The sequence below is a fragment of the Haliotis asinina genome, chromosome 8 (assembly GCF_037392515.1).
Source record: "Haliotis asinina isolate JCU_RB_2024 chromosome 8, JCU_Hal_asi_v2, whole genome shotgun sequence".
Taxonomy (NCBI): Eukaryota; Metazoa; Mollusca; class Gastropoda; order Lepetellida; family Haliotidae; genus Haliotis; species Haliotis asinina.
The window spans coordinates 41,442,034-41,469,798 of NC_090287.1; the positions used below are offsets into that span (position 1 = coordinate 41,442,034).

At 37.9% G+C, this 27,765-nt stretch overlaps 1 long non-coding RNA gene across 1 annotated transcript; it reads right to left on the reverse strand.

Annotated features, from left to right (window-relative positions):
• Positions 1 to 1,221: 1,221 nt before the first annotated feature.
• On the reverse strand, positions 1,222 to 27,765 carry LOC137294462 (uncharacterized). The gene is made up of 3 exons (XR_010957521.1): positions 27,617 to 27,765; positions 9,205 to 9,265; positions 1,222 to 2,865 (listed from the first exon to the last, which is right to left on the reverse strand). It is a non-coding gene; the product is annotated as an uncharacterized lncRNA (long non-coding RNA).

Below are 27,765 nucleotides of genomic sequence, written 5' to 3' on the forward strand. Positions count from 1 at the left end.
ATGTACAACTTGTGAAGGCATTGAGATGAATATGAAGGAACTCTACACACAAGCTTCTGACCTCCGACATTGGGGACTAAATTGGACACGAGAAGCCCTACATATTTGTTTCGTGTCAATGTCACAACTTCTATCATTCATTATCAAATTATTTAATAAATGTTGAGAAAAAGTGACAGTTTCAAAACTTCTGAAAGTAGAACTTGGTACTAATTGGATTTCATGGAGTTAAGATGAAACCTGTTGTAAATAACAGATCTTGAAGTTGATTATCATTTGTGTTTACTCACTGGAGTAATCATACTGTTTTACCTTTCTGTGAGAACTTTGCTTTATTCATTAGCGAGGAAGTCACGTTCTTATCTGCTGAAATAAGGAAATACAACTTACACAGATCGGCACGGAACACAGTAATGTAAATTACACACGGCGACATGCAATCTAAACAGCTCAACGTGCAATTAACATCCACTGGAATGCACTTACACAGAGGACTCATGCATTATGACATGAAATGTACACTCTGTGGTGTGTAAGTTACATATGGTCCTAAAGGTGGCGTGTAAATATATAGAGCATTCTAAACGATGCCCCGTGTAATACCACATTTATGAAACTCGTGAATGGTATTGGTATCTAACTCCCTTTCGCTCGTTAGGTAAAAACGGTTAACCATTCACGAGTTTCATAAATATGGTATTACACGAGGCATAATGTACTATTTCATTCATTACTCACCCAACATTAGCTAAATAATATTTGAGTAAAGTGCGTACTTCTTTCCCAAGAATTCAACGAACATCATGACACTGTCGGCAGTTTCCATCAATATATGTTGGAGAGGAATACTAAACTCGGTTCCGTGAAGTACCATTTTTATTAAACAAAAATGGTATTACACGAAGTGTCGTTTAGCAGACTCTATATTTTCATTCCAAAATTGAAAAACATTTGTATAACACTTCTATGCGATGCAATCTCACCTGACAATTAACGTCCTTTAATTTTTTTCCAGCTACATAGTACACATATCCTAATTTCGTTAAGGACATGTTTATTTTAAAAATCCATCCTCTCAACGGAGAATTGCCATATGTCCTGAGGTCATCTGATGGGTCAAGTGAACTCCGCGAGAACAATGAACAGGGCCGAATGAATCCAGTCATCAATCAATGTCTCACACTCGAATACTAGCTTAATATCAAACTCCAAAATAGAAAGTCCACTTAAAATAATCTTTAATAAAACATGATATCATATTTCATTTTAATATCGAAGATCAACCCACCCATATGAATATGGAGGGTCGACTGGGTGGCCAACCTCTCGATTGGACAGGGGTACTTCAATGCATCCATCATAGGCCCGTCTGACATGGTATTTCAGCGCATATACGGGTGGTCTACCCGGATAATAGTGTGTACCCTTCAAATGCATATCCTAATGTTTGGCGATTTGTCACCTTAAAGGCCTGCGTCATTTCAAGGTCAATAGTTAGGGTGAAGGTCAAACTGATGCGTAATGCCGTGGGCACTTTCGACCGGCGCTATGGAATGCCATTGTTTTCAACTTTCAAACGCATAAATGTTGCTTTAAAGCGGTATAACGGTGTATTTTGGTGCTTGAAATATTAAATGTTTGGTTCCTGAAATTGCTAGGTCGTAAATTATATTGCGTCTGGATAGTAATGGGGGAATCTGTCCACTCAACTAATTGTACTGCAAAGAACTATTACCTAGGTTAAAATACAAAGTAATCATCCCATCTATTCTACCTGCATACCCACGAGGCAAGAATAGCTGTGTGGACGACTACGACCAAAATAATCCTACACTTCCAGAAACGAAACCTAGCGTCGATCACGGCGCACATCAATTTATCAGTAGCTTTGTAACAAATGGCTGCACACCAGAGTAAAAAAGACATATACATTAAAAATGTAAAAAATCCCATAAATTTATAGCCGACTGTGAGAAAATGGCAACCGGTTAATTTAGTATCAGTACTCTGTCCTGAAACAAAACAATGTACTGCATGTGTAGACAGCTAGTTTTCTACATCACCTGCAGCCGAGAACGTACGACATCCGCAAATAACACTGGGAGGTTCTCGCCCATTGAGTCCTTAATTGGGTAAGTCAATGTTCTTATCCGTGTGTATTTACTGTCAGATTTAAAGATTGTATAACTCCCGCTGGCATCAATCATAGCTGAGCTATGGTCTCGACTCTAGAGGGTTCTCATACTATTCCCTACAAAAACGTCATCGTAAATCTTCACAACTACCACGTCAGCTTTAACATATACATGAATCGGCAGGACAATAAATTTCTCTTACAGAAACACTTTGGGGCGTAATTTTCGTAGAAGAAAATCTCTTTTGGTGAGTATTCTCAACTGTGGTTGAAACTCGATTCGAACTCGGGACCGATACATTACAATATAAAACGCCGGGGAGGGATCCCAAAAAGGATGAAATATTTGCCTCCCTTTGTGAATATTGCCACTCTGTTTCTCTCGCATATACGTCAGTCTAAAGTTTCAACTGTCTTTTCGCGTCTATGAGGTTTTACGGTCACTCAGGGATAGAATGGAGGATGCTGTACCACAGAATATCAATATTTGACTAGCAAAGCTCTTGATCATAGAAAACATGGCTTTATAGGACCACTGGGAATGGAGGAAAAGATTAGATTTCAGAAAGGCAGGAGACGGGGATGTTGCAGTCGCCGTGGTGGTGTTGTGTGAACGCTGGTCGGTACCCTATGGCTGTTGGAATCACTGTAGGGTGTTGGGAGTTACTGCGTCGCCAACCACGTTGATGGTTTAATAATGACAGAACTTTGTCTCGCCAGTGGATGAGTGCCTGCAAAGAACATGGCAAGTTTTTTTAAGACTACGTAAACCACGTGAATGTTCTAGAAGAAATAAAATTGCCACATATGATTTTAACATACACACTCGTAAAATTGGAATAATGTCAGACTTTAATTTCCCCCAGTGGCTTTCAACACCAGAGCACGTATTCACATTCAAAATCGAAAATATAGCATTTCCAATTCTGGGACAGGTCTCCTTGGAGTATTGCCTGTGAAGCAGTTAGAGCTATGTGCTTCAGTTTCAACTTGTGTATATACATTCAAAGTTCAAGCAAGTAAAACGGAACACAAAACATGACCAGAAGTGCATAACTTCGATGTGTTCCAGATGTTCTTGTGCATGAAAGAGGTCAGTCTATTCCACGAGCCTTCCCTAAGACAGACGCACCAATCAATCTCCCTTTCCTGCTTTGGCCGGCGAAATTAAATTAAGCTCCTTTTATATACTCCACGATTGACAACATAAAGCTCTTTACACCTTCTAGATCTAAACATGATACATGGTGTATCCCTCATGTATCTATGTAAATGAAGTCTCCTAATCCACAAGGGCGAGGTCAGTGCAAGATTTATATCAACCCTGCACGGAATGGGTAAAAACGGAAACCGTGCTAATTATCGGCCTTGGTAAGATCATTGCTTTACACTTCATATATTCACAGCGGCGAAATATCCAATTCAACTGACACAGTGGGGCTTTACACTGGTCAGTCTGGACAGTCGTGGGCGGACAGTTGTCACTGGTCGTTTGCGTGACCTGGTTTTTGTCAAACCGCGATAACTGTCCGCGATAGATAAGCGTGTATGACCAAGGCACGATAATCCCCACTACGTTTCCAGACAAAGAAACACGAGGAATACCCACATGCCTGACAATAGCCCGTGGCAGTAGAGTGAAATTTTGCTGGAACCTTTCGACTATGAAGAAATGACCAAAACGCCATATTCCGAGTCAGCACCGTCGCGCATGGACGGCGTGAGTTGTTTGAAGGGAGGTAACTCTAACGGGACAACGTCCATCTCTTCCTTGGTCTCGCTGACTCGCTTCCTGCCGCCAGGCGCGCTGACAACTGGGGCAGCCAGCATCCATATTCCTAACTCCAAATATTTTAGGAGGCTTATCTCAGATGCTTAGTAGCACGCCGTGGCATGGGCCCTTCTGGAGGAAGTATCGAAATGATTGGACATGATTACATCGGACGTTTACAATTAAGGCACCGATAGGGGATTTTTTCCCACTTCTTCGAGCGAGTGTGACATATTGCTACGTGCAGAGCGGCAGAATATCCGATAGGGTGTACGATAGCAGTGCGGATCACGTTTCAGTTACCAAGCCGACCCTGTGTAGTTAAAATAATGGAAGTGCGAGTCTTTAGGAAACGTACGCGTCTGCAGAAACAAACAGTAACAACTAAATTTACACAAGACTGATTAATTTATTTACAAAAATGTTGTACAAATCTGTCACTTCAGATTTCTGAAACCGGTATTCTTTCATTTTCTTTAAAATCACATTTTGATGACTATCCATCTACGATTATAATTAATCACGTACTCTAAGTTACAGTTAGAAGATTTTAGAAAGAAAATGTTGGAAACATTGTCTGCTTAAGGTTCATCCAAGGAATCCAATTTTCGATCGTGACGCTTCCGTGGTCAGTTTCGAAATATACAGCACTTATTTCTTGTAACGAAAACCATTATTTCTAATAAAGCAATAAATTCTTAAAGAGAATTTCTAATTCGTTTTATAGGGGATATTTTTCTGCAATCTCAGTCCAGTTTTGTTAGCGTGAAATTCAAATATCCTTCAAAATCCTTCGATAGTTTTCACTTAATATATGGAAAACCCATATTCACAGAACATGAATTTCTAAACGATGACGCACACAACCATGACGGCAGTTATGTAGTAGTGGCGGATTCGTGTGGTTTTGTCGACTAATCCGCACGATAATCTTCAGTTTTGCCACCAACACAACGGCGACAGTCATTGAAGGAAACTATTGTTGAAAGACAATTTATGTTCGAAATCCGACACGTCAACCAAACAATGCGACTGAGTCTGTCCAAATAAAATGGTTTCAATTACTTGAATTAGAATTTAATAATATCTACATAAGTGTCCGTCAAAATCTCCGGAGGCGTCGAGGCGTATGAATGACGTGATTCTATTGTACGAAAGTAATGTTGCATGGCACACAATACAAGTCTTCAGCGACAAAACAAGCCCTTTGTGTGGACGCATGAACATTGTGTGGTCACACCATCAGAACACGGAGTTTTCCTTGTTTTAGGCAGCGTTGGTGGCTCCTTGTTCTTCTAGAATATTGAGACAAAATTCAACCAAACAACGCATGTAAATTGTTGGCATGGCATAAATATATCAATAACGCGAACTTTATAATTTGAAATAAATTATTTTTGCAATATTGATGCAAACATAGTCAGATCTCTCGTTGTTGCAAAGTTTTTTACTGAATTTAACGAAATTACTGTGTAAATATTGCATAACGAAAATGATCGATTTATACATGTTCAAGTATTTTTCTACAATCTTAACGGAGAGTAGAAAAAGACAAATGTTCATTTGAATGAAACATGCAGACGCAGCCGTGAGCAGTTACTAATAAATACATTCATTTATAAATCATGATAACAGTTATATTTTAAGCAAAGGCAATACCCTTATACAATGCATAAATTATCATAACATTAAAAATGTAAGAATAACTTTAATATTCAGATGTTAACTTTAAAATGCTCTCACTAAATAACGACAAAACTTGCAACCATTTCCACAGAACACGTTTTCGGAATTATGAATTTGGACTAGAACATAATTTTAAACATATAATATTTTGACAACAGGAGATTTTCTTTCGCGCCTTGTGATACAGAACGTATTCCATATTACAAAAAGAAGACCTCCCTTAAATAAAGACTCTGTAATAGGATTATAATGGATGTCTTCGAGAACAAAATCGTTTTGAATAGAAACATCATTTTAGATTTGAAGTTGTACAGTAGTCGAACAAATTAAATTTTGAAGTAATCGTTTATCGATCTAGTGTTTAAAAAATAACGTAAATGATTCATATATTTAACTTTGGGAAAATTACACTCCAACAAAGATCCTCAGCACACTTTAAGGGTGCCTGGAGACTCGAGAAATATTCAAAAACGGAACATTCGCGTCTTTGTAATAAGCCAAGGCGCTTAAAAAGCTCTAATAAGAATCGTCTGTTTTGTTTCAACTTAGACAAAAAATAAGAGGAAATAAATTGAAATTCAAGAGCAAACTATTGCATGTCATTTTAGAATTCTTGTCGTAGATGTGTGCAAAGTGTAGGCGAAATTGTTTCGTAAATGTGCGTGACATTTAGAATTTTAGAACATTCTAAATCTATCCATGGGTATCACTTAATCATTCAAAATTAGACAGCAAGCAAAAATTTAAAGACATGAAATTGCTAACACGTGCCTCTTTTCGCTAAAAATTATTTTAACTCAATGAAAACAAGTTCCAAAGCATCTTGTCAAATTCGCCGCGTCGCCGCTTAAATTTGTTTTGATAAATTTCAATAGTAAATGATAATGTAAACATTTGATTTAGACAGCCATTCCATTAATGAAAAGTTAAGTTGATTCCAGATTTAGAAAAACAGATGCAAATAACTCGGATTTCTTAGAAACAGCTGCTGTTGAATGTCAATTTCAGCGTGCGGTGAAATGCATCACCTTCCCCCATGCATTATACACAGCAAGTCGGGGTAAATATTGGCTCGAGGCGGTGTACATTTCACATAGAAACTATCGTTTATTTTTCTATCGTTTAGACTGTGTAAGGGACTCCACGGGCATGTATATACAAACCGTCTTTCGTATATTTATCGGTATGCAAAGAAATCACGGAGCGCTCTTTGAACGGAAATATACAACAGTTGTCAAAATGACGAGAAGGAACGTAACCATTGATACATATTTCACCACCAGAAATGTATATCAATACACGGACAAGTGTCCCCGTAAAACAAATCATATTACAAAAATTAAAAACGTTCTTATCACGAAAATCAAAACGAAATCACGGCGATCGCGTTATCGGTGATAATTTACACGTGTAGCTATATGAAGTTAACAGTGCAAATTGCATTGTTAACACTGTACATAAACAGGACATTTGAAACATACATGACTTTTCTGTCATCTTGTCACGTGGGCACTGTCAAGGAATAATACATCGCCTGAACAACCAGTTCCTTCATCAGATTGTCCAAGTCCTCATCTTGCGTAATACATTTCAAAGGAATCTTGTTAATATCACAGGCTATAGAGCCCAGCGCGTGCTCTGACGTAATATGATTGATAGGCGAGACACATATCCTCCACCTGAGAGAAACTGACTATATTACTGCATTACGTGCATCGTAAGACATATATATCTACATACAAATACCCAAGAAACGCAATTAGGAAACTGGGCCACGTGTCATTTCCATTTGATAACCTGCCTTGAAAAAAATCCCCGAAAACTAGTTCTATTAATTCGCTGATTTTGGATAAAAACATTTCAGGCAATAATACGGTTCTCATCAGACAGTTTCTAAAAATGAATCGATAAAAAAATCAAATATTTCGTATACATTCTCAATTTTGCAAATTTTGCTTTAAACATCATACCTTGTTAAATAGTGATTGTATGTTGATAATACATTCCATGACTGCTTTCCATACTCCAAACAAGAAATAACAACGTCTGCCGAATTAGCCAACGTGCACGTACTAGACAATAGGAGGGTATCTAATTACTACACTTGTTATCGCTCAACTATAATACTAATCTACTCACGGTAATCCTTCTCCGCAGACCATATTCCATGGGCCGTGTGACTTAGAAAGGTTTATCCCAATACATAATACACTGTTATGTAGCATGTGGCCTCTCTGTCATGTCTATACCTAGTAGACTAACGCGTGTCTGTATATATTTACGGGTCACCGCTTATTACAATGAACAACAATACTTTATGTGATTAGTTTAATGAGTCGTAAATAACACAATATTTTGATTTAGGGTCGATAAACGAACTTTGACGCCAAACAGGACTACACTTCAGTATTGTCACTGTAAATTCCAGCCCTTGTTTGAAAACGACCAAAATGAAATATACAAGTTAAGCGTTCGATGTGGATGTTTTTGGCGTCTCCTGAAAACGAAAACTCAAACAATGCTATTGAATATTTAATCGGTATGCATTGATTAAATGTCTACTTTGTCGGAAAATGTAATTGAGGACAACATTAAATAACCTGATATAGCATATTGTAAGTCACAACATATCACTCTGCATGTGTTCATAGACAACAGTGGTAAACACGTAAACAATTCATACCTGTATCTGGTTAAGTAAGATTAGAATGTTCGGACAAATGTGTATATGTGGCGTTACGACACACCTGGGTTAAGCACTCGACTACATCTTGAATGTTTCAATATTTGGTATTTAGTGTGTTTCTAGGGGGCTCAAACCTGGCGTCTATCTTCTAACAAGTAGAACGTTATGGAAGCTAATGGTGCCAGCAATTGGGATCAATATGTCAGTATCCTATCCCTTAAAACTCCCTGAACCCGTCGTCTCGCCAGCCGTCGGTGGAACAGACCCTAGACCCACACCCGGCGGTTTCCGTGGCAAATGAACCTCGAATAATTCCGAAACGAAGCGTGAAATCGGACAAGACGTAAGACCGGATTACCCGTAATTCGCATATAGACATGCATGCATTCAGTTTCGTTTCAGACACAATGCCACACCGCCAGATAGTGAAACCCCACAGAAACGGCTAGTCTATATGGCGGGCGATTACCGCGACACAAGGTCTCTCTGCATGCATGGGCGAGTCCCTAGTGAAGAAAACATACGGTTGAAGAGTCAGACACAATATGGAGAAAATTTAGACGGATTTGGTTGAGTTTTTCGGCTACTGCTGTCTGCAGCACTCCACGCGCCGTGCCAAATCCAATCCGGTTATATCAAAAATGTAAATCACGTTTTAAAAACGGAACCTGGTAATTTCATGTGACATCCATCTTTCAATACCGTATAAACTAACATACGAGTATTCGATCATTAACCGAATACCGATATTGGCTAAACTTGCGTAAAACACATATGACAGAAATTCTTGTCCACATATTTTGTGTTCGGTTCTTATCAATGATTTACTAAATGATTTATGAAATTCATACACAAATTATATTAATTCCACAAGTTAGTTTGCCAGTTTGAATTAGTAAGTGTAATTTTGAGTATATGTATACACACACTTCGCCGCATTCTCTCTCATTTGGTCTTCGTATCAGTGCCAACAGCATCGTATGGTGATCTGGAAAACAACACAGATTTTGTTATATATACGGTAAAATAAGCGCGTATTTCAGTATGAAACCGCCCACCTGTTTCCCTTTGGTTAAAGACTGTTGTAACAGCAGTAGTGTGTTATTCCGACCTCACCAAACCTTGTCAACCACCAACCCAACATACATCAAAACTCGTCCTATCATCAACAACAGCAACACTCTGAAGGTTTGAAATTAACTGTCATTTTTTAAATGGACACAAATGTCCTTTCACCTAGGCAGCGCCTCTTTTTCTGCAAAATGTCAACATGAAACAGCTTATACTCATAAGGTCCTTCAAAGAAAGTATAATCGTTAAAACCACGCTTAAAAACAATCGAATTGACAAGAAACTTATGGATTGTGTGTCTCGATATGAAAACCTCATGTGCATGTATACAGCCGCGAATGACAGTCAATGTCTAACAAGCTCTCCACTTACTCAGACAAATTTCCTCAGATCGCTTTCCAAAAAGCGAGAAACAAACTGACACATCAAAGTTGAAAAGCGGCAACATATCGACTCCTACAGACTAGAGGTTTCAAAACATCCTTACCGAGAAAAACCAAAGACATTAAAATGTCACTCTACTCTTGGGTGTAAAAAAAGTGATAATTCTGTTATATTTATGATGATTTATGATGATGTATGTCGTGGGACAATCATTTCTCATCACTAATTTCGCTCCTCCGCGGCGCGGAGAAATAAACTATTTCCCGCTAAACATACTCCGAATTATTCTCACGAACGAACCGCTGAAACAACTGACCATGCACACTGCGAAATAGAAACAAATTTGCAAGCAATTTCACAATCATATAGAGGTACCCGGCATGGCCTCTCCCCCACCAAGTGGAATGACGTTTTGAGCATTGCTTGGTTTATTTTCCTTTTCAGATAACTCCGGGGTAGCACTTCTCGTAATCTCAAGATGGAAAAAAATCTCCCATTTTGTCAGGCACATGTAAGGCAATGCCGTTGATATGTTTTCGGTTTGTGCTTTTCAAAGCTCGACCTCCTTGCCACTTATATGGCATGTTATTTTTGGGATTTTCTGAACGTTTATATCATTCTTGTGGGTTGTTTTTACTAGATCTTCTGAAACAATTACTGTTACCCTTCTGCTGGGTACATTGAACGTCGAGGGATTGGTATTTCGTTATATAGACGTTCTAGATAGTCGGATGGCAAACATCATGTGGACAGACATACACCACGTGCACTTATGGGATGTGTACTTAGGCAAGTGCGTCATATCATCTACTCTAATTCAAAATATTGTCATATATTAGAAATGTTTTCATGTAGGTTCCACTTGTAACCAGTTAACAAGGTTGCATTATCGACGAGGCTGGATCTCAGAATCGTATTTCATCACGTCTTCCATATTTCAAATTAATTTAGCTAAGTTCCATAATTGCAATTATATATTTGTTTTCAGCAATCGATTTGTTTCATGTTTTCCACTTTCCGTTAGTTATTTGGCATTAACCATAGCTCCCACTGGTCATACGGTGTTTACCATGGGTTGTTTGAACGCCTATTCCCTCCACATCATGTTAACATATTCTCAAATTCCACGGTTAACTCTCAACAGGCATTTGTTATTTTTCGATCACTATTTTTTATATATCCCGTTCCATTCCATATTTTCTTACTTTTAAAAAGCCAGTATAGAAGAGCGTGTTTGTTGTGTTAGATCGGTATAATTCCGCTATATTTATTTTTGTTACATCCTTTGAGGTTAACAATGTTCATGATTACTGATAAAATATTTGTTGTCAGTTGTCAATTTCTTTTGTGTATTATTCTTTCCGTCCATTATTCGCATTCCCACTTTATTGTAACCGTATTTGTTATTTCATGTCACTTTCTGTTTGATATTTCACTATTCATTTCTAATTTTTGATTCTTCAGTCCATCAAGAGCAACACTATACTTAAAACAAATTTTAGATATGGCTGGTCATATATCACCCAGACTCCTATAGTCTGTAAATGAAACCTCTAATGACTGAAATACAGCTTCGTGAAATCCCCTTTACATAAGTATATATCTAGTCATCAAGTGTTTGTAAGATGTTCACACTGAACACATGTTGAACATGCAAAGCAATCAACTAAATTAAAATGTTTCATCTAATACAAATGTGGATTATCTTTTTAACCGATGATTACCATTCATGTAATATTACGTCATACTAGTGTTTCAAACAGATCCCTTTCAGGAATACAGACCCTTTTCCGTCCGTACTATTTACGTAATGGGTTTCCTCAAGTTTGTACGCTGTCTGAGATGATATTCCTTTCTTGTCAACAGCATGAAATATTTATGTAATTATCCTATTAAAGTATGGAGGAAAGAAAGAACTAAGTTTATCAATAATTGTTTATGGGGGTCTGTTACAGACATAAAAGCTACAATGTTATATATTACAGCACATTTCTGCTTGTCTGACAAGGATCTCGGATCGGTTGTGTCTAAAAGTTTCTCAAACAACCCATTGCTCTCTAACACCCATTAAAGATCCATAGCACCCTTATGTCGTTTGCGTTTTGCTTTCATTGTAATGTTGCTATCAGTTCTAATGTCACCATAGTTCTAATGTTAATATCAGTTCTGTTCTTGTGTTACTATCACTATCATAGCGACGGCTATATCATCTATGTTAAAACGCTATCAATGACGAAACAGATCTACTTTGCTATAAAAATGAAATTGACATTTTATGACGTACATAACAAATACGACCCATCAACGTAATTCAATATCCACTGGCATTCCAATATTTTTGTGATGTCTGGATTTAATACAGAGAGACTTCCGTCAGCAGTGCCACCAAATGATGCGCTGATGCCGACATCCAGTTTCACCATGGTATTGACCAAGATGATCTTTGGCCTTAAGACCACAAAGGGTTGTAAGAATGTTCATTTGTATACGTGATATATAGGTGCATAAAAATTCTTGTATACATGGTATGTGACATTTATGCGTCCTCTACTCATTCGAAAAGATTAAATGACATTACATTTCTGTTTCTGTTGCATTTATCAGATCCAAAAAACATAACATAACCGCTCTACTTGAAGTAAATTCTGCACATATATTGTTTGTATAAATACCACATGCATTGTCCACAGTGAAAACAAGTACCCTGTTCTTGGTCCTCCTAATTGGAAGTGAACCCTTTTGCTTTTAAACACTGTGAAATGTACATAATTTTATGTAGATTTCATAAAAGGATATAAAATGGGCCTGTCAATGCATTACATGGGGGAAATTGGGCTGCGTGATCTGTTTCACTTAACAAACACTCGTTAGCATATTGAATCAGGTGGTCCTTTGATGTCTATATCAGTAGGAAGCCGAGACCGTGTTGACAAACTAGCATATAATCTAGGCACACAATACGACATGAGCACTCCATGCCAACTTGGGTTATTCACAATAACACGGCTACACCAAGCCTCGCAGATCAAGCCTTATGATAGCATTGCAAGCTTTGGGGAACACTTAAATACAAGCGGGAGATAACTCTCCAACAATTAGCCTAAAGCGGTTTCTATCTTATGGAAGGATAGTCCCTTTTGTGTGATAGGGTGGGGAGCATTCATTGCCCATGGAGAATTTTCACCCGGCTGTGAGATCAGTCAGTTATGAAAGAATAGCAACACTCGTGCCTCTCTCTGTCAGCTTCATATGTCAAATTTGACAAGGATTGTTCCAGGAAGTGAAGCTGGCCGAATATAAACGTCAGACAAGGGATTCATATCACTGATATAGCCTCTTCATCCATTCGCCATTTCTGAGGTTCTGTACCGGAAACTGGAATGTCGCGTTATGCCTGTTGAGAAAGATCAAGCTTTTGAACTAAGAGCTTTGACTAATCTCTTTAATTTTTAACTCTTTTGAAAAGCTTTTGTTCAGACCTACGAGGATTTGTCTCTAATGCAGGTATCTGTTTATGACTAAAAGCCACTTTGAAGTCGACAAAACAAGATGGCATGACCCAGAGCTTGATGCTGCAACCTTTGAATTCATCACTTGCTGAGAAGGAAAAGAATATCTCTTTCTATGAGTTTCTATATCATCATCCTATACTTGTCACGACCCCAGTAATGCTAATGAGATCAAACGCTACTTGACGTTTGATACTTAACTTTACAACTTTATCATTTCCTATGCAGTTTTCTTCATTAAAAAACATAAGAATTCTAATAAAGCTCACAGTAGTGGATCTAATTCAGTTCAGGTTTACCCGACAATAAACAAATATGTTTGATACCATAATTATATTTACTTCACGTTTGTCTAACCGCGGAGCAATTAGACTGTAAGACCAGGCGAGTCAGTAATGCAGCCATTTATGTTCATGGCAACCATCTTCTCGAAATGTACAAGCGATAAATCGCAAGCTATAATCGCTAGTTGTAGTGTAGCATATGAATGAAATGAAACACTGAGAACCTGAATAAATGATAACTTCGACAATCGCAAACGCGATTCTTCATATGTATACGAGAACTCGTTCGATTCGCACCTACTCATGTATCGATTTTCTACAACTAATCGCGAAAAATCGACAATTATTACACCCTTCGGAAATACAAGGTTCCAATATGTCCCTTGTAGTTAGGAAAACCGATTGAAATGGGACTCGTCATAATATCAGCATATGAGAAATAAAAGCTACCATGCGAGAAATTGCAAGTGTTATATCATTCTGAATGAATAAATCCTCATTCGAGACGCCAATCTTGTCAGCTGCTCTCCATTCCAAACCGTTACTCTCAACCATCTAATAAAATCCTCCACCCCTTCCCCTGCTAAATCCAACCGGTGTAAAACTCTCCCTCATCCACGTCCCATGACCTGTAACCACACTCTGTAGCAGGAGACCCTGAAACCCCTCAACCAGTAACCGCGCCAGTAATAATATCATAAATGCCAGGATAGAAATTCTACCCCGACGTCAGCGGTAACTGTATTCCGTCTTCGCTTCATGAACTTTGATGACCTGTTAAAACGAACAGGGGTTCTACATTCGTTATGGACTTGCGCGTCCACCGATCCCGTACCATAAACCCTCACATCTGAGGTAACACTGTGCTCCGGAAACCAGAGGTCTGTACATGTTTATCGACAGCAGTAATCTTATCTTGGAGTCAACGTGCGGAACGGCAGTTTCGTCGCTGAGTTGACAAATATCATATGTTTCTGCTTGTATCAAATATCCCGAAAATATATTTAAAACAGAATATTACTCCTTTATTTAATTACATGAGTAGTAGCGCTAGAAATCCATCACCAAAATAAAACAATTCGCCAATAATTCACTTTTCTATTTGCTTATTGTTTATCAATATGTTAGCGGTTGCGTTTGACGTGATTGATACTGTGTTAGTGAAAAGTGATTTGTTAGTCTGTAACGTAAAGTAGAGGAGGATGAGGTGTGCAGTAATGACTACTTACCGAAAATTGAATTATTGTTGTATAGGGAAATAAGCATTGTATGCAAGTCCTGGCATAAGCACGGAATGAATGTGACCAATTTGAAACCCCCTACCGTTGGGATTCCCAGAATTACATGACACCTGTACTTTAATATGTGTACAACATTACATGTGGATCGGATGGCTATACTGTCTGCCCCTTGTGTTTGCGTCGAATGTGTGTCTGAATCCTCTCAGTAATCCTGTATTACTTACAATCCGCCGTGATACCATGACAGTAAAGTCGACATAAAACAGCATTCATTGCTCTTTCACAAACAATCAAATTGTTAGTTTTTAAGTATGGTTGTCTTTCGTCTCCCACATGCGAATGAAATATGTTTGAACTACCTCACATCATCGTTCAACAAGTCGGATTTATATCTAATTGCTAGCAGTCTAACCAGTATACGGGGTGTAACAGCTCAAGTGTTGACCTTGCAGGACAAACACGTCTGGACACAGGCTAATCCATCCAAGCAGGCATTGGTCATTTGGAACACCGAGATCACAAGGCAATGTCAGAAGATAATTGAGTAATAATCGATCTGTAATCGCACGGGGAAGCCAGGACATGAAGCAATTGGTACATGCCGGGGCCAGAACGGATGACCCAGCCACATCAAAGATTGGGGAAGATAGTGATACGCTAGATGTTGGGAAACATTCCATATTGGATGACCACATCATAAACAGATCCATTGTTTCTAATATGCGACACCTAGTTTACAGGACTGATTTCAGTGGACTTAAGGACACAATTGTTTTGTAAAGAACGGTTCAAGCAGTATATTTTTTACAAGTAGTTATTCTAGGGTATCCACACTTGAAGATTATACACGTATTCTGTAAATGAAATTGTCATGTTGTATATTTTTACAAGGAAACATGTTTTTCGGCTCTTGATGAAGAGGCTTATGTGGGTTCAATGACACCAGAAATAGTTAAGAAGAATCGTGGTCCTTGTGAGATTATGATCCTCGTATTGCCGTTACAGAACCCGTAGTCACTGGTATACTTCAGACATCTTGGACATGCTTCAGAGCGAGCTTTCTGGGGAAAAGTTCCATCACAGTGCCATTGTGTAAATACCAATTTGTTGAACGTGACAGATCCAAAGAGAGCAAAGAACGCACTGTTACGCAGTCGCCATCACTGAAAACTTGGTTAAGGCCAAGCTTCATTTACATACTCATAAACGATTTTCATATTTGTGACATTCCTACATTTAACGAACTGGACATCTAGCTTTTCATGTTTTCGGTGTTATTTAGTAGAGGTTCTGCAGTTGCGAAAATGTTAGGCAGTCCAGTCTCTTATGCTTGCAGGTGTTTAACATGTCTTTTACAATAATTCACGATTACCATTGTATTATCAGTACCATCACATTTCCTGTTACACTTTGTAATGTTTCTCACAGTTCAAAATAATTTGGTAGTACGTATTTTTATATTTTTTTCTGTTGACTATTGTTGGCACGTGTTTATTGTAAGCTCACCTGTACTACTGCAGCAAGATAATTGCTACAAAGCGGCCTCAACGTTTCATTTTCGTTCAAATACTCAGTGGGATTTCCATAAATCAGATTTTCTCACCCACTCTCACACAACAACTGCCGCACCTGGACAGTTTACGAACATAGTCTAAATGAGCATCAGGTAGGAAACATGCCAGTGTTATTTAACTCATCTTAATTCATTACCCGTTACATAGGATCATTGACGCTCATAAACCATCATTAAAACCTCCTAAACATTTCAGGTATTATTTAACGCCGTGGAAGAGATGGTATCATAGATTTTAGTAACTGATAAATGCAGAAAATCCAAAACTTAAGCTCCCACTTCAACGCACTCCCGTCATGCATCGCAACTTCCGCATTTGAGCATGCGCAGAGAAACAATATGTTTAAAAGGTCTGCAGATCTTATGCTATTCGTAATTGATTTCTAAGTGTGTCGCGCCGATGCTATCATAGGCTATAAAGGTAATTATATAGGCATAATTGATAATTATCGGCTTCATCAAAGGGAAGTGTTTGTTTATCAGGAGAATGGAGCACCTGTGTTTTTGCGTATTTTTTGCACCAGAACTCCCAAGGTGAAGCATTATTTTTTCAACACACTTTAACGCAATGGATGGGACAAACTCGATATGTTTTACGACATTCATGCAGTTTATTGCTGTCATAAATGTTTTCGTCATACATATCTCCATTATGCTGCACTATGTCTTGCTTTTCACTTCTTTTTTCGCGTCTCAATTACAGGATTATCGCATGCTCACGGTGAGTATCTTGTGATCTCTGACTACAAGCTTTTAAAACACCAAGTGGAAAGCAGCATAAAAGATGCCACAACCTGTACTGTCTGCACCGAAATTTGAACATTTAGTTTTCCAAACCACACCTCGCGCATTACGATGAGTATGAAAGAAATGTGATGGTGGGCTTGACAACAACGCCCCTCCTCCAAATATCAGAAAACATTATGACCTATTTAGAATATACTAAGGTGTCAAACGCGTACTACATACACGAAAGGTATAGACAACCACTGACAAAAAGATAAGAAAACAAAACATACACGGGTTGTAAAAAATGTCTCTACATATCGCGCCGTCAAAACGTCACTCAGAAACGACGTTATCTGATTTTTGGTGTTGTTGCTGTAGAACTCCTGGTGAAAGACGGACCAGACCTTTGTTGACAGCATGTACATAGTAGACCTATTTGATCATGTCGTTCTCGAGTTTTCAATAAACCATGAAAAACCCTCCCTTTGCTGTGTTCATTGCATCCTATATTGTGACACACAGCCAGATTGTTACATTTCATTTGACCATATTGTTACTACACAAAAATAAAACAGTTAACATCTCACCAACCATTGACAAAATAACTGTGTGATCTGATTCCTACATAGATCTGATATATCATTCTACATGATCTCCCAGCACTCATCTTTCTTTCAGATCATGGTACATTTTGTAAATGTCTTCATTCAGTTGAACACAAGTCTTTTCGATGGTAACACTATACATTTATGGACCATATCACGAAAAGTGTTCTTCCCAATAATTAATTATATTTTTATAACTTAACATAAGTCTGCTGAATTTCTGCTGTGGGAGAAAACATAGTAGATTTGATTCCACGCACTTAGACAAACCTTAGATTGATATAATCAAGTAAATCCAATTCATGTTCATCGTGCATTTTCTTAACCAACGCCATACGTGTGTTTACTTTTGTATATTAAATGTCTTGAGCATGTAAGTGGAAAAGTCAAGGAGATGTACTTTAACCGCATCTATTAATAGGGCCGTGTGATTAAGTCCGTTATGACCACGAATCAGCTCGTATATCTTTAATTAATAACGGACGTCGTTTCGCTGATCGTTGTTGCACGTGAAGAATATATCCATCATCCAAGCAGATTCCTGTGAACGTTCCACGTGCAAACAGCCTTGCAAGTATGTATAATTGAAGTTTGTAGATCTACTAAACCATTCAAAACAATTTTTGACAGGGTGACTCCATCGTGTCTGAATGAAGATGCAAGGACTCCACAACACTTAAATTCCTGTCTCCAAAACTAACTTCTAGTTTGGAACCCAATGGAGAATCTCAGTTGACGTTCTAATGCCATTTTTTTTCAGATGAAAACTCCCTAGGATTTTTTGCGCTTGAGGAAACTTCTACTGACAAACAAAAGAATTAATACCAGCAAACAAATTTTCAATCTCGTTACCAACTCCAACCCGGTTGCTGGTCGACGATGTTGGCGTTACCGGGGGGTGTTCCTGCACCGGCCTGGGGAACGTCAGAGTTGGGACCGGGAGGCTTTCAGCCCCAATTAAACCCTCTATAAATCTCCGACCCTGGATTCACCTTTCTTAGCCCTGCCTTGGCTTCTCAGCTCACTCGTTCTCGGCTGATTTATAATGGCTCAGAGTCGCCCAATATGAGGCAAGACCCTCCATTCAAAGCTTCCATATCAGCGTCACACACTCATTACGATAGTGAAATATTAATAAATTTCTTTGACTGTCAAAGGCTGGTTATTTGAAGTGTACAGGTAGGCCTAGAAGGTTAAAGTTGAGGGTGCACCAGCCGAACACTTTGCTAAGGTAAACGTTGGATTAGGGGTTAACCCAGTATCAAGAGTGTTACCGCATGAAGTGGGGTACAAAGAAACCACTAGAACACGTTCTTACCCGGGGTATGTTCCCGTCTTCCAGTGATGAGTGAGTGAATTAAAGTTTATAGTTACAGCGATGAACCGCAAGCAAATTGTTAACATGGCATTACTTCAAACTTGTTCACGTGGTCAATATTTATACAGTTTTACATAATTGACATGTCGTAGAACAAACTAGGTTAGATCATGTATGTAGAACATGCACCATTCATCTATACGGTTTTTACACGCGAATAAGATTTTGAAAACACGTGCTTAAGCCTATACAGTCAGGTAATAACACTCTTTCTTTTTGAAATCATTAAACTGTCATTACGTTCCCAATCATCCCCATTCACTGCAACATATCATCAAGCCAGCTTTATGTATGTAAATAACACATTGACAAGCAGATATGCTACTCAAAATTAGAACCTTTCAGCTTCCTCTTTAGCTACATCAGCTTCTTTATGAGAGGCCGTAACATCTGTATCTGTTGACGCTGGTATTTAGTTTGAAGCATAGAATGTAATATTGTGCTTTCACAACTGCACATAATGATAAAACTTCTCCTTGCTAAACTATTTATTGTAGCATACATCACTCGTGGATGTGTTAAACACACAAATATAGGCCGTTGGTCCAAGGTTGGTCTTTCTTTGGCAGTTATTCTTCACTTGAGCACCAAGGTTGAGTGGCCTGGCATAATTAAAGGAACTCGTTTGGATCTCAATCGACTTGCCAGATTACCCGTGCTAAGTAGATACGATCCAGTTCAAACTTGACAAGTTGAAAACATTAAGACGAACTGGATATTGACTTAAATGTACAACTGGGTCAGCAATGTTGACTGCGGGGACATGTATAAGTGTTAATGGTTGTTCAGTCTGGGAGTTGACGGTGTTCAAATTCCAGCCAAGGTGTTCACGGTGGTATTGCGGCGTTGTGCATTTCCTGGTGTTTTGAAAATGTTTTTGGATAAGTGGATATTTCAGCAGACAGTTTGAACCACGAGGCGCATTGATTGCTGTGGGACTGGTACCTACTATAACATAGCCTCAGAACTGAACATGTGTATAGATGTCCCGATTGACGGCTTTCAAGTATCATGGTGATGTATTATAACTATAAATACTTCTGAACACAACTGTTACAATGTATATTAACATTTATACATGTTCTATCGGGGCACGGGCGTTTCACTCTTTGGTCATTGGGAAAAGATAATTCAGTTGACACGTGCTTTACGTCCTAACGTGGAATCATGTGGTGAATCAATCATTGTTATAACGACACCAAACCTGTCTTCTTATGGATCCAGAAAGTCTCATGTTTCGTGTATTTATCATACGTAGGGCATGTAGGAACTCATTTACATGAAAAAAGAATTATGGATTTCGTATTTGAGGTTGTTCCGGTTCAAGTCATATGAAGAAACTTGAGTCTGCGTTCAAAACTTCGAGTGTAAACCATTATATACCAGTGTCCTAAGACCTTGTTTTGACGCACTGAAGAACCTTAAACACAATAAGGTAATTACGAGGCCAACAACATTATAAACTGGTGGTAAGAACGTGTCATTATGTAGAATGGTACTAGATCGAATTATATTTCTGTAAATCAAGGTAATATTTTCATACAAGAAAAGCAAAATACTTAATCCGAGTTTGAAGAACATCCAAGATCTTAATACCTGGCTCAGGGGAAAAACCACGACTCGGATCGCTTACGATTTCAACAAACAGCGAGGAGCTACTGAATTTGACCAAGGCGGCATTGCCATCCGTGGAGTGAGAATGGAAAAGGTCACTATCATCATAGATTTCAAATTAAACTGACCTAGAAGTTCGGCTAAACATCCAGTTTCCCAGATTCGTGGAGCGGACCACGTTAACGAGATCGCAAATGTTCCTAGTTCGGATCAGGTGGAAGAACTTCACGCCCCAGAATGACGGTCCTCCCTTGGTAATTTTCTCCTCCTCTCGGAAACCAGCGGTCCTTAATGATGATGAAGAGGAAATTGATAGTTTACTATTTGTCACCATCTAAATCACTTGCAGCTCATCGCACTAATAGTACGAAATAAATTGATTTCTTTCTCAGCACCGGGACTAGAACGGGATATATCCGTCGGACGATGCTAATTGGTGCGTCGTGCGCAGTCCGTGAAAGTCGCGAAAATGGCGGCGCAAGGGCCGTCTCAACTCGAAGGTGGTTTAAGTGATGACTTTACTGGACATTTTCTCGAGGCAGGGGAACCTTTATGGGATTTTCAAGACATGAAAAATGCGTGCTTTCTTTTAATCGGAATCAAATTTTATAAAGATGAACAAATGTGAAATTGGACAGGACTTTTGTTATCGTTAATGAGGATGTACGAGACGTCGCGAGACTTTTTGTCAAAGAAAAGCTAGGTGTTTGTTCCTGTGTCCAGTTTCGTATTTATGACTTCTGTGGTAAATTTCGGTACCACATGTAGATTTATGGAACTAAAAATTTATTTGTCTGACAAGTAAGAAGTGATTCCTTCAAACGGGAGATAACAGGAGGATAAATAGGGATGTTTTGATAACTTCTTTTGGATTTGGAATCAAGGTATTATTTCACATCCAATCTGCCGGAATCTGGATCCCCTCTTTCAGGCTGCTACAATTCTATACTAAGAATCCAATTTCATAGAACACAATTACACAGATCATACAACCAGTGTTAATATTGGTCTGCATGTCGCTGTATTGCAATATCACTGAACAGAACTCCACTACATTCCAAGCAAGACCTTCCGCAGGAGGACAGAATCATTTGGGTCCTTTCTTCAAGATGCACAACTGTCTAACTTGGTCAGAACTATCTCACTAGGTTTTTGTTGTGTGGGGTCTTTTTTTCAGATATATGATCTCTAAGGGCATTCCACATTGTTACCCTGTCATGAATTTGCTATAAATACCACTGCGAGGAAAATAAAATTTACAACCTGGGTGCAATAAAGTTTACATATCCGTTAGCCGACTGAAGCAACCCAAAGCTTTGATGTACAGGTATTTTTGCGAGTGTGAAGTTTTTATTCGTTTTTTCATGAGGTAACAAAAGCAATCTGGATTGTACTGGAAGCGTTTAACGTAAATTTAACATAAAAGATATTTCCGTGAAAAATGAGATTGATCATGGTTACTTTATACACTGATGTCCTGGTGTAAAAGCTTGATTATTTTACACAATCATGTTGTCGGATGCATATTGACGGCATGTGTGCATTCATATCGATTAGCGCCACCTGGAAATGTAAATTGAAAATTCTGTTTATCTCCTTTCTTTTAAAACCTCTGCTTTGTCGTCTTAAGTGCTAAAGAGGATTTGATTTTCAAAACGCGATGCTAAATTCATTTAAACAATCTATCAAAATACATCCTTTCAGAGCTGTGAAAAATGAGGGCATTAAAATGTAAATTCTGTGGGTGCCGTGGCAAGGGTGTAGTCTGATAGAATTAGAACAAGGCTGCTCTAAAAGCATGGTTCTTTTGTTTTCAGTTCATAGACTATATTGCAAATATTTAAAACAACTGAATCTCTTCAACGCCTTCCAGCAATATATGAATATATGCATACTGCGGCAATCACCAACGGTATTACATCCAACGATTTCGTCCAACACAATTGCTTATAATACATTTTAAAACGACGAGCTGTTTTAGTATTCATAAATGTTTAGGTAAACTTTGTTAAATCGTGTATGTTTGTGTGGAGACCGCTTCCCTAGGCACATGTCTTGGAAAATATGTCTACGACCCACTGAAAGTTATGCATGTACAATCGTTCGAAGTTCTTCGAGTGTATTCTCTCGACGGCCATTTGCTCGACTTCATCATTCTATCAATCTTGCTAATGACGAATTTGGGTCTCCCAGTGTTGTAGTTGCTCAATGAAATTCATTTTTTTCTAGTCCTTAAAAGTAGGGGTTACTCTGAAATAGAATATTAATCACTAAACAAATTTCAAACTCTACAACACCCTCGTTGCCCGGACATTTGGTATGCACGTGACAAGAGCAAATATAACACTCTCAGCTCTCGAGCTGGGCACGTGATATCAAAACTACTGTCAAATTTAAGTACTAATATTTGAATTTTTGAATTTTGAATAAAACTCCTTGAATTTAATGAGTAATTCACACCTCACAGGGCAAACAAATATGAGCTGGATCGAGAGGTTTTTAAATTCGTTGGCACTGTTTAGAGAATCACTGCAATCTTTCAGCAATACAACCTTAAAAGCTGGTATACAAAATAGAAAGTCCTTTTTAAGTGTGCATTGCAGTTAAGACCCTCTTGAAATCTTTTGCATGTGTTTATTACATCTGTTTCCATGTCGAATCTGTGATGAAAGAAGCGGATCATTACCAGTCGGAAGAATTAATCCTAAGGAAGACGCATGCGAACTTTCTGTGATAAAATTAAAACTGGTAAGAGGAAATGTTAGATCATTAATTAGCTACGAAAATATTTAATCTGTATGGAGTCCTGAATAAAGAGAAAACGTGAAAGGCAAGTTTTACCAAAATACGACCGACACATACATGGACATTGTCCGATATATCTCATTTCCAAAGCTAAGTACGAGAGCTACCTATATAAACAAAACAATTATTTGTTATTTACAAAATATGAAATGTGAAAGTTTTGTGAGACTAGTTCCACTTGATCGATCAATCTACGCTTCGGTGTCTGGGGATACCGCTTGGACACACCACCAAATCTCGACTACAAAAAGAAAAAAGTTTCCTTACACGAAAACTGATACTTTCTTAATATTTTCGGGCAACATTAAAAAGTTTACTATGAGAGCCTATCCATTGATAAAAAAGTAGACAGCCTCCATAGAAATCGTTCCTCTCACAAAAACAATAGTACCAGACCGAAACAAACAAGAAACATCGCAGTAGTAGATTTTCACTTGATAAGTTGGAATATTAAGTTTCTCACATTTCCTCGATATACCAAAGTGAAAATGATGTGCTTCAGGGTCAACAATACGATAGTAAGAGACTAGCAAATAAAACACAAAGTGAATTAACTTGGAAACAACATCCAAATAACCAAACATGCAGATGACCATATCATGAAAGAGAAGTTTAATTCCGAATGTGTGGTAAATAATGGTGTAAACTAAAGTTGGATTTTTTTTTAGATTTGATAATTTAAGCTGGTGGTGTTAAAGGTTAAGTATATAGAATTATAGTTCAGAAGATACTTTGTTCCTCTGGATTTAGTACAGATGCATTCCTTCACAGATCAACCCAGTGTCAAATGAAAGAACAGTTTTCCTTTGAAGAAATTTTCCATGGAATTATTGTTACAAACTTCTGTCGCTCCTCAAACTTTTTTGGCTTGGATATTTTTCTCTGACACTGTACTAGTCATCGTTTACAAGTGAAATTATTTGATTTTTCAATTTGAACCTTTCGCATAGCATCTCCAAGGACAGAATTAATGAAAATATTTCTCCAGTCACTAGAGAACATTGAAATTTGACTTTTCCCTACAGAGAAACCTTCTTGTGAAGCGTAGTCCTTTTGTTTTCTTTAATGCTCCAATATCCGAGGCTAATTGCAAAGCATTAGCAAATTTGTATAAAAGAAGTCATTCTAAAATCAAATTACTATCGCAAATTAGGCAATATTCTGTTGTTTTTCAAATAAAATTCGAACGTAGCTCGCTACCGTTTGGAATTAAACATCGCTTTCTCATAACATCACAGTTCCCTTTCTATTCCCCCTCAAAAAGTACTTCAGACAAACTTTTCTTAGCGTATTCCTGAAACTTTGTCATATTAAATGATCGATACGTTGCCTTGGCTTTCAGAGTACATCGACGGTTGCTTATACAGGTAACAACTGGAAGCTATAAAGATACACAAATAACAACCCCCCTCCTCTGTGACAGCATCGTGGTGTGGTTTGTACCGGCAGTTATTGCATGGGGACGTCTTCCCCGTCACCTTGTTTTAATTCTTTGGAAAAAGTTCATTCATGCAAAATACATAATTATTTTAATTGAAAATCCGACCTGAAATTAGATTATTTCCTGCACTGAGCGTTTTCTCCAAACTCATCAACCTGGGTAACATGTTTTGCATCTCTGTCAAATTAATATATCTACATTGCAGCAATAAAGATTGTCTCTGAGTAATAAATATACTTGTGAGATATATCGTTTTTGAAAATATAAAGTTGTGTAGGCGCTTCAGAGAATTTGTTTCTGTATTTCACAGAACAGATTATGAAAATAAAACACACTCTGATATTTTGTTTTGACGTAAACATAATTTAGTGAGATGTGTTCCCAATTTCGGTATAAACACACCCGCAGTTCATTATGTGGCTTATCTGTATGACTTTATTCCTTCGTATTCAGCAAATCCTCAGTGGATAAAACTACTCCTCAAAATATCTTATTTGCAAGGGATCGACAAAATACAGCTGGAAATTATTCATTCATTTTAGGAATGTTAACAAACTTCGATTTATTTTTCTGATAGAAACGCTTAAAACCAATTCACTTACACGCTCACAAAGATTCAAATAGGTTTGTCCTCAAAAAGGAAAGTTTAACTCATACACTAATTTTCAAAAATATTTAAAATAGCCAGGCGACAGAAGCGAGCGAATACTGGTGCAAAACAATTACGGTGAAATTCTTTTGATATCTCTTTCATTCGGTATGTAAACATTTTCATACTGATGTCTTGCCTATCAATTTGGTATTATTTATCAACCTAATGCAAATGATATCTTGGAATAAATAATCTCACAAAATTTCCCATGCATATAATTTCGTTTTCAAGCCGATTTGACATACATGGATTAAATCCATTCACATTGCGTCAAAATATTTTATCGCATAACTGGAGCAACGTAAAGGGTGGTTTCGCAAATTAGGTTAGCTTACCTTCCCGGGCTTACTGGCCTGACGGGATCGTGAGACAATTTACGAGCCACATCCCAGCATGCCCTGCGCGATACATTTACATTATTTGCTATATATCAGAGCCTTTTGACTAAACACAATTTACTTACCAGCAAACTGTATCCTACACATTACTTCTTTTGTGGCAAAGATGGGGAGAAAACATGTTTTCTTTACTATCCGAACTGAAACACGATCGAGAGGAAGCCAATTCATAAAATTATACGCATGTCTTGTCAATATTTCCGTCATTCTCCTCTACGAAATATTCGTAAAAATTAACGGTTTCACTGTACGCAAGACTAAACAAAATTGTTTGACATTTTATCCGGACCCGCAAAGAAATCATCAGTGGTGTTAAAAAATGAAATATTTTTCAAATTATTGACAATGCCGCGTCTCAGTGTCTCCATTGAATATTCTAATTTGTCACCTTGTTTTTAATAAAATCTGATGTAACATTATATTTATAGTGTATGGGGTCTTGTTGTTCAATTAAAAATATTTCTGGCTGATACTTCATTAAAATAAATAGCATAATAATTTCTAAAGTCTAATCTAATCCTGAATACAGACGAGGTCGCGAATACTGCAAATATACGGATGATGATTTCCCTGACTAAATTATCCTAAAAAAATTTATAAAGTTATTAAAAGAGATGTAGGTAAAACTGAACTATATTGTTATGTAACTTCAAATTAAAATAATTCAAAATATACATGAGCGCATTTTCTAACCAGGTGCCTTTTGGTTTATTGGATAAAAACATTCGGGTAATTTCGCTCACAACCCCCCACATACAACACACATTTATATTAATTTCTCAAAGAATTGTTGCCGGATGAATATTTGATCTCTCTTCATATTAAATATGATATGTATCCGTTTCATTGCACAAAATCATCGCCCGAATCCACAGCTCAGCACGAAACGTGTATTGTAGTAATATTTCATTCACATTAAATAATAGCGAGGTAAGAATGTTTCAGAAACATCAATCGGTGAAATACATCACCAGTGTGACAAAAAAGACCGTTTTTGTTAGATAATACACAACTCTGAACTATATTACATATAAAATTTACTGGGTAAATTATTTCTGAAGGTCATGATATCACACAGAACAAGGTGCTTAAGTGTAGACAGGCGGGAGTCCGATGTGTGGAAATACTTATCTTGTTGGACGAAAATGCAATATCACTTTACTCTATAAAATATTCACTTATTGAAACTCACCAGCGTATGAAATTGACTATTCAAAGCTGAAACCACCGGCGGGTATGGTTTTATAAACTGTATGCTTAGTTTAAACAGGCTTGAATTGCGATGGTCGTTTTCAATATGTGTTGATTCTGCGATCGTTGAAGTATATTAACGCATTTATTCACAGCAAATACGCAAAAAACATCTTAAGTCAATTGCCGATGGTGTCAAAATACAATCACATGCTGAACACATAATAACAAAGAGTTCTGAAAAATTATTAAAACGTCAGAAAATATTTTTAAAAAATATTTTTTTCAAAAAGGCAACCTAATCGAAAAATTATTTTGAAGCACAGGCTCCCCCCTGCCCACAGAAAGCCCCGAGGATCCAAATCTCAGACAACGAGATATTACGAGAGGACGCACACAATCCCGTTGCGCCCCTATGGGATATCCGGTAGAGAAAAACTAGGATGAGAAGTTGAGTTTCCTACCTCACACTGTGGTTTGGGTTACGGGTCAGCCTAACTGCACGTCCCGGTTAGGGAGCATTTTTGTCCGGATCTGGAGTGGATTCTGTAGACCCCCGAAAGCCTAGCTGCGCGTTCTGCTGAGAGGTGGCAGTCTTCTCCCAGCGTTTCTC